The following is a 9,200-nucleotide window of genomic DNA, read 5'->3' on the forward strand; positions in this document are numbered from 1 at the left end:
CAGAATCGACTCAGAATAGGAAAAGGAGACGTTAGGTCAATTTTATGCATTCTGGCTTTCGTAGATACAAGAAAACTGTTAAAATTCTTCAGAAACGTCACTTTTGAAGTGTTTTCTTGTACTTTTAGGCCAATCAGATACCCTACGGGCTCGGAAAGTGCAACGAAACCATCAAATTTTAGCCAGAAACTGTATTTTTGTCGATTTTTATTGAATTTGAACTATATTTCAACGTTTTTTGATGGTTCTGAGCCACCAAACACACTTAAAGCATGCAGAATCGACTCAGAATAGGAAAAGGAGACGTTTAGGTCAATTTTATGCATTCTGGCGTTCGTAGATACAAGAAAACTGTTAAAATTCTTCAGAAACGTCACTTTTGAAGTGTTTTCTTGTACTTTTAAGCCAATCAGATACCCTACGGGCTCGGAAAGTGCAACGAAACCATCAAATTTTAGCTAGAAACTGTATTTTTTGTCGATTTTTATTGAATTTGAACTATATTTCAAGGTTTTTTGATGGTTCTGAGCCACCAAACACACTTAAAGCATGTAGAATCGACTCAGAATAGGGAAAAGGAGACGTTTAGGTCAATTTTATGCATTCTGGCGTTCGTAGATACAAGAAAACTGTTAAAATTCTTCATAAACGTCACTTTTGAAGTGTTTTCTTGTACTTTTAAGCCAATCAGATACCCTACGGGCTCGGAAAGTGCAACGAAACCATCAAATTTTAGCTAGAAACTGTATTTTTGTCGATTTTTATTGAATTTGAACTATATTTCAACGTTTTTTGATGGTTCTGAGCCACCAAACACACTTAAAGCATGCAGAATCGACTCAGAATAGGAAAAGGAGATGTTTAGGTCAATTTTATGCATTCTGGCGTTCGTAGATACAAGAAAACTGTTAAAATTCTTCAGAAACGTCACTTTTGAAGTGTTTTCTTGTACTTTTAAGCCAATCAGATACCCTACGGGCTCGGAAAGTGCAACGAAACCATCAAATTTTAGCTAGAAACTGTATTTTTGTCGATTTTTATTGAATTTGAACTATATTTCAACGTTTTTTGATGGTTCTGAGCCACCAAACACACTTAAAGCATGCAGAATCGACTCAGAATAGGAAAAGGAGACGTTTAGGTCAATTTTATGCATTCTGGCGTTCGTAGATACAAGAAAACTGTTAAAATTCCTCAGAAACGTCACTTTTGAAGTGTTTTCTTGTACTTTTAAGCCAATCAGATACCCTACGGGCTCGGAAAGTGCAACGAAACCATCAAATTTTAGCTAGAAACTGTATTTTTGTCGATTTTTATTGAATTTGAACTATATTTCAACGTTTTTTGATGGTTCTGAGCCACCAAACACACTTAAAGCATGCAGAATCGACTCAGAATAGGAAAAGGAGACGTTTAGGTCAATTTTATGCATTCTGGCGTTCGTAGATACAAGAAAACTGTTAAAATTCTTCAGAAACGTCACTTTTGAAGTGTTTTCTTGTACTTTTAAGCCAATCAGATACCCTACGGGCTCGGAAAGTGCAACGAAACCATCAAATTTTAGCTAGAAACTGTATTTTTGTCGATTTTTATTGAATTTGAACTATATTTCAACGTTTTTTGATGGTTCTGAGCCACCAAACACACTTAAAGCATGCAGAATCGACTCAGAATAGGAAAAGGAGACGTTTAGGTCAATTTTATGCATTCTGGCGTTCGTAGATACAAGAAAACTGTTAAAATTCTTCAGAAACGTCACTTTTGATGTGTTTTCTTGTACTTTTAGGCCAATCAGATACCCAACGGGCTCGGAAAGTGCAACGAAACCATCAAATTTTAGCTAGAAACTGTATTTTTGTCGATTTTTATTGAATTTGAACTATATTTCAACGTTTTTTGATGGTTCTGAGCCACCAAACACACTTAAAGCATGCAGAATCGACTCAGAATAGGAAAAGGAGACGTTTAGGTCAATTTTATGCATTCTGGCGTTCGTAGATACAAGAAAACTGTTAAAATTCTTCAGAAACGTCACTTTTGAAGTGTTTTCTTGTACTTTTAAGCCAATCAGATACCCTACGGGCTCGGAAAGTGCAACGAAACCATCAAATTTTAGCTAGAAACTGTATTTTTGTCGATTTTTATTGAATTTGAACTATATTTCAACGTTTTTTGATGGTTCTGAGCCACCAAACACACTTAAAGCATGCAGAATCGACTCAGAATAGGAAAAGGAGACGTTTAGGTCAATTTTATGCATTCTGGCGTTCGTAGATACAAGAAAACTGTTAAAATTCTTCAGAAACGTCACTTTTGAAGTGTTTTCTTGTACTTTTAGGCCAATCAGATACCCTACGGGCTCGGAAAGTGCAACGAAACCATTAAATTTTAGCTAGAAACTGTATTTTTGTCGATTTTTATTGAATTTGAACTATATTTCAACGTTTTTTGATGGTTCTGAGCCACCAAACACACTTAAAGCATGCAGAATCGACTCAGAATAGGAAAAGGAGACGTTTAGGTCAATTTTATGCATTCTGGCGTTCGTAGATACAAGAAAACTGTTAAAATTCTTCAGAAACGTCACTTTTGAATTGTTTTCTTGTACTTTTAAGCCAATCAGATACCCTACGGGCTCGGAAAGTGCAACGAAACCATCAAATTTTAGCTAGAAACTGTATTTTTGTCGATTTTTATTGAATTTGAACTATATTTCAACGTTTTTTGATGGTTCTGAGCCACCAAACACACTTAAAGCATGCAGAATCGACTCAGAATAGGAAAAGGAGACGTTTAGGTCAATTTTATGCATTCTGGCGTTCGTAGATACAAGAAAACTGTTAAAATTCTTCAGAAACGTCACTTTTGAAGTGTTTTCTTGTACTTTTAAGCCAATCAGATACTCTACGGGCTCGGAAAGTGCAACGAAACCATCAAATTTTAGCTAGAAACTGTATTTTTGTCGATTTTTATTGAATTTGAACTATATTTCAATGTTTTTTGATGGTTCTGAGCCACCAAACACACTTAAAGCATGCAGAATCGACTCAGAATAGGAAAAGGAGACGTTTAGGTCAATTTTATGCATTCTGGCGTTCGTAGATACAAGAAAACTGTTAAAATTCTTCAGAAACGTCACTTTTGAAGTGTTTTCTTGTCCTTTTAAGCCAATCAGATACCCTACGGGCTCGGAAAGTGCAACGAAACCATCAAATTTTAGCTAGAAACTGTATTTTTGTCGATTTTTATTGAATTTGAACTATATTTCAACGTTTTTTGATGGTTCTGAGCCACCAAACACACTTAAAGCATGCAGAATCGACTCAGAATAGGAAAAGGAGACGTTTAGGTCAATTTTATGCATTCTGGCGTTCGTAGATACAAGAAAACTGTTAAAATTCTTCAGAAACGTCACTTTTGAAGTGTTTTCTTGTACTTTTAAGCCAATCAGATACCCTATGGGCTCGGAAAGTGCAACGAAACCATCAAATTTTAGCTAGAAACTGTATTTTTGTCGATTTTTATTGAATTTGAACTATATTTCAACGTTTTTTGACGGTTCTGAGCCACCAAACACACTTAAAGCATGCAGAATCGACTCAGAATAGGAAAAGGAGACGTTTAGGTCAATTTTATGCATTCTGGCGTTCGTAGATACAAGAAAACTGTTAAAATTCTTCAGAAACGTCACTTTTGAAGTGTTTTCTTGTACTTTTAGGCCAATCAGATACCCTATGGGCTCGGAAAGTGCAACGAAACCATCAAATTTTAGCTAGAAACTGTATTTTTGTCGATTTTTATTGAATTTGAACTATATTTCAACGTTTTTTGATGGTTCTGAGCCACCAAACACACTTAAAGCATGCAGAATCGACTCAGAATAGGAAAAGGAGACGTTTAGGTCAATTTTATGCATTCTGGCGTTCGTAGATACAAGAAAACTGTTAAAATTCTTCAGAAACGTCACTTTTGAAGTGTTTTCTTGTACTTTTAAGCCAATCAGATACCCTACGGGCTCGGAAAGTGCAACGAAACCATCAAATTTTAGCTAGAAACTGTATTTTTGTCGATTTTTATTGAATTTGAACTATATTTCAACGTTTTTTGATAGTTCTGAGCCACCAAACACACTTAAAGCATGCAGAATCGAGTCAGAATAGGAAAAGGAGACGTTTAGGTCAATTTTATGCATTCTGGCGTTCGTAGATACAAGAAAACTGTTAAAATTCTTCAGAAACGTCACTTTTGAAGTGTTTTCTTGTACTTTTAAGCCAATCAGATACCCTACGGGCTCGGAAAGTGCAACGAAACCATCAATTTTTAGCTAGAAACTGTATTTTTGTCGATTTTTATTGAATTTGAACTATATTTCAACGTTTTTTGATGGTTCTGAGCCACCAAACACACTTAAAGCATGCAGAATCGACTCAGAATAGGAAAAGGAGACGTTTAGGTCAATTTTATGCATTCTGGCGTTCGTAGATACAAGAAAACTGTTAAAATTCTTCAGAAACGTCACTTTTGAAGTGTTTTCTTGTACTTTTAGGCCAATCAGATACCCTACGGGCTCGGAAAGTGCAACGAAACCATTAAATTTTAGCTAGAAACTGTATTTTTGTCGATTTTTATTGAATTTGAACTATATTTCAACGTTTTTTGATGGTTCTGAGCCACCAAACACACTTAAAGCATGCAGAATCGACTCAGAATAGGAAAAGGAGACGTTTAGGTCAATTTTATGCATTCTGGCGTTCGTAGATACAAGAAAACTGTTAAAATTCTTCAGAAACGTCACTTTTGAAGTGTTTTCTTGTACTTTTAAGCCAATCAGATACCCTACGGGCTCGGAAAGTGCAACGAAACCATCAAATTTTAGCTAGAAACTGTATTTTTGTCGATTTTTATTGAATTTGAACTATATTTCAACGTTTTTTGATGGTTCTGAGCCACCAAACACACTTAAAGCATGCAGAATCGACTCAGAATAGGAAAAGGAGACGTTTAGGTCAATTTTATGCATTCTGGCGTTCGTAGATACAAGAAAACTGTTAAAATTCTTCAGAAACGTCACTTTTGAAGTGTTTTCTTGTACTTTTAAGCCAATCAGATACCCTACGGGCTCGGAAAGTGCAACGAAACCATCAAATTTTAGCTAGAAACTGTATTTTTGTCGATTTTTATTGAATTTGAACTATATTTCATTGTTTTTTGATGGTTCTGAGCCACCAAACACACTTAAAGCATGCAGAATCGACTCAGAATAGGAAAAGGAGACGTTTAGGTCAATTTTATGCATTCTGGCGTTCGTAGATACAAGAAAACTGTTAAAATTCTTCAGAAACGTCACTTTTGAAGTGTTTTCTTGTACTTTTAAGCCAATCAGATACCCTACGGGCTCGGAAAGTGCAACGAAACCATCAAATTTTAGCTAGAAACTGTATTTTTGTCGATTTTTATTGAATTTGAACTATATTTCAACGTTTTTTGATGGTTCTGAGCCACCAAACACACTTAAAGCATGCAGAATCGACTCAGAATAGGAAAAGGAGACGTTTAGGTCAATTTTATGCATTCTGGCGTTCGTAGATACAAGAAAACTGTTAAAATTCTTCAGAAACGTCACTTTTGAAGTGTTTTCTTGTACTTTTAAGCCAATCAGATACCCTATGGGCTCGGAAAGTGCAACGAAACCATCAAATTTTAGCTAGAAACTGTATTTTTGTCGATTTTTATTGAATTTGAACTATATTTCAACGTTTTTTGATGGTTCTGAGCCACCAAACACACTTAAAGCATGCAGAATCGACTCAGAATAGGAAAAGGAGACGTTTAGGTCAATTTTATGCATTCTGGCGTTCGTAGATACAAGAAAACTGTTAAAATTCTTCAGAAACGTCACTTTTGAAGTGTTTTCTTGTACTTTTAAGCCAATCAGATACCCTACGGGCTCGGAAAGTGCAACGAAACCATCAAATTTTAGCTAGAAACTGTATTTTTGTCGATTTTTATTGAATTTGAACTATATTTCAAGGTTTTTTGATGGTTCTGAGCCACCAAACACACTTAAAGCATGCAGAATCGACTCAGAATAGGAAAAGGAGACGTTTAGGTCAATTTTATGCATTCTGGCGTTCGTAGATACAAGAAAACTGTTAAAATTTTTCAGAAACGTCACTTTTGAAGTGTTTTCTTGTACTTTTAAGCCAATCAGATACCCTACGGGCTCGGAAAGTGCAACGAAACCATCAAATTTTAGCTAGAAACTGTATTTTTGTCGATTTTTATTGAATTTGAACTATATTTCAACGTTTTTTGATGGTTCTGAGCCACCAAACACACTTAAAGCATGTAGAATCGACTCAGAATAGGAAAAGGAGACGTTTAGGTCAATTTTATGCATTCTGGCGTTCGTAGATACAAGAAAACTGTTAAAATTCTTCAGAAACGTCACTTTTGAAGTGTTTTCTTGTACTTTTAAGCCAATCAGATACCCTACGGGCTCGGAAAGTGCAACGAAACCATCAAATTTTAGCTAGAAACTGTATTTTTGTCGATTTTTATTGAATTTGAACTATATTTCAACGTTTTTTGATGGTTCTGAGCCACCAAACACACTTAAAGCATGCAGAATCGACTCAGAATAGCAAAAGGAGACGTTTAGGTCAATTTTATGCATTCTGGCGTTCGTAGATACAAGAAAACTGTTAAAATTCTTCAGAAACGTCACTTTTGAAGTGTTTTCTTGTACTTTTAAGCCAATCAGATACCCTACGGGCTCGGAAAGTGCAACGAAACCATCAAATTTTAGCTAGAAACTGTATTTTTGTCGATTTTTATTGAATTTGAACTACATTTCAACGTTTTTTGATGGTTCTGAGCCACCAAACACACTTAAAGCATGCAGAATCGACTCAGAATAGGAAAAGGAGACGTTTAGGTCGATTTTATGCATTCTGGCGTTCGTAGATACAAGAAAACTGTTAAAATTCTTCAGAAACGTCACTTTTGAAGTGTTTTCTTGTACTTTTAAGCCAATCAGATACCCTACGGGCTCGGAAAGTGCAACGAAACCATCAAATTTTAGCTAGAAACTGTATTTTTGTCGATTTTTATTGAATTTGAACTATTTTTCAAAGTTTTTTGATGGTTCTGAGCCACCAAACACACTTAAAGCAAGCAGAATCGACTCAGATTATGAAAAGGAGACGTTTAGGTCAATTTTATGCATTCTGGCGTTCGTAGATACAAGAAAACTGTTAAAATTCTTCAGAAACGTCACTTTTGAAGTGTTTTCTTGTACTTTTAAGCCAATCAGAGACCCTACGGGCTCGGAAAGTGCAACGAAACCATCAAATTTTAGCTAGAAACTGTATTTTTGTCGATTTTTATTGAATTTGAACTATATTTCAACGTTTTTTGATGGTTCTGAGCCACCAAACACACTTAAAGCATGCAGAATCGACTCAGAATAGGAAAAGGAGACGTTTAGGTCAATTTTATGCATTCTGGCGTTCGTAGATACAAGAAAACTGTTAAAATTCTTCAGAAACGTCACTTTTGAAGTGTTTTCTTGTACTTTTAAGCCAATCAGATACCCTACGGGCTCGGAAAGTGCAACGAAACCATCAAATTTTAGCTAGAAACTGTATTTTTGTCGATTTTTATTGAATTTGAACTATATTTCAACGTTTTTTGATGGTTCTGAGCCACCAAACACACTTAAAGCTGCAGAATCGACTCAGAATAGGAAAAGGAGACGTTTAGGTCAATTTTATGCATTCTGGCGTTCGTAGATACAAGAAAACTGTTAAAATTCTTCAGAAACGTCACTTTTGAAGTGTTTTCTTGTACTTTTAAGCCAATCAGATACCCTATGGGCTCGGAAAGTGCAACGAAACCATCAAATTTTAGCTAGAAACTGTATTTTTGTCGATTTTTATTGAATTTGAACTATATTTCAACGTTTTTTTGATGGTTCTGAGCCACCAAACACACTTAAAGCATGCAGAATCGACTCAGAATAGGAAAAGGAGACGTTTAGGTCAATTTTATGCATTCTGGCGTTCGTAGATACAAGAAAACTGTTAAAATTCTTCAGAAACGTCACTTTTGAAGTGTTTTCTTGTACTTTTAAGCCAATCAGATACCCTACGGGCTCGGAAAGTGCAACGAAACCATCAAATTTTAGCTAGAAACTGTATTTTTGTCGATTTTTATTGAATTTGAACTATATTTCAAGGTTTTTTGATGGTTCTGAGCCACCAAACACACTTAAAGCATGCAGAATCGACTCAGAATAGGAAAAGGAGACGTTTAGGTCAATTTTATGCATTCTGGCGTTCGTAGATACAAGAAAACTGTTAAAATTCTTCAGAAACGTCACTTTTGAAGTGTTTTCTTGTACTTTTAAGCCAATCAGATACCCTACGGGCTCGGAAAGTGCAACGAAACCATCAAATTTTAGCTAGAAACTGTATTTTTGTCGATTTTTATTGAATTTGAACTATATTTCAACGTTTTTTGATGGTTCTGAGCCACCAAACACACTTAAAGCATGTAGAATCGACTCAGAATAGGAAAAGGAGACGTTTAGGTCAATTTTATGCATTCTGGCGTTCGTAGATACAAGAAAACTGTTAAAATTCTTCAGAAACGTCACTTTTGAAGTGTTTTCTTGTACTTTTAAGCCAATCAGATACCCTACGGGCTCGGAAAGTGCAACGAAACCTTCAAATTTTAGCTAGAAACTGTATTTTTGTCGATTTTTATTGAATTTGAACTATATTTCAACGTTTTTTGATGGTTCTGAGCCACCAAACACACTTAAAGCATGCAGAATCGACTCAGAATAGGAAAAGGAGACGTTTAGGTCAATTTTATGCATTCTGGCGTTCGTAGATACAAGAAAACTGTTAAAATTCTTCAGAAACGTCGCTTTTGAAGTGTTTTCTTGTACTTTTAAGCCAATCAGATACCCTACGGGCTCGGAAAGTGCAACGAAACCATCAAATTTTAGCTAGAAACTGTATTTTTGTCGATTTTTATTGAATTTGAACTATATTTCAACGTTTTTTGATGGTTCTGAGCCACCAAACACACTTAAAGCATGCAGAATCGACTCAGAATAGGAAAAGGAGACGTTTAGGTCAATTTTATGCATTCTGGCGTTCGTAGATACAAGAAAACTGTTAAAATTCTTC

The sequence above is a fragment of the Zophobas morio genome, unplaced genomic scaffold, assembly GCF_036711695.1.
Source record: "Zophobas morio isolate AGI-343-1 ecotype UQ-CSIRO unplaced genomic scaffold, CSIRO_AGI_Zmor_V1 ptg000461l, whole genome shotgun sequence".
Classification (NCBI taxonomy): Eukaryota; Metazoa; Arthropoda; class Insecta; order Coleoptera; family Tenebrionidae; genus Zophobas; species Zophobas morio.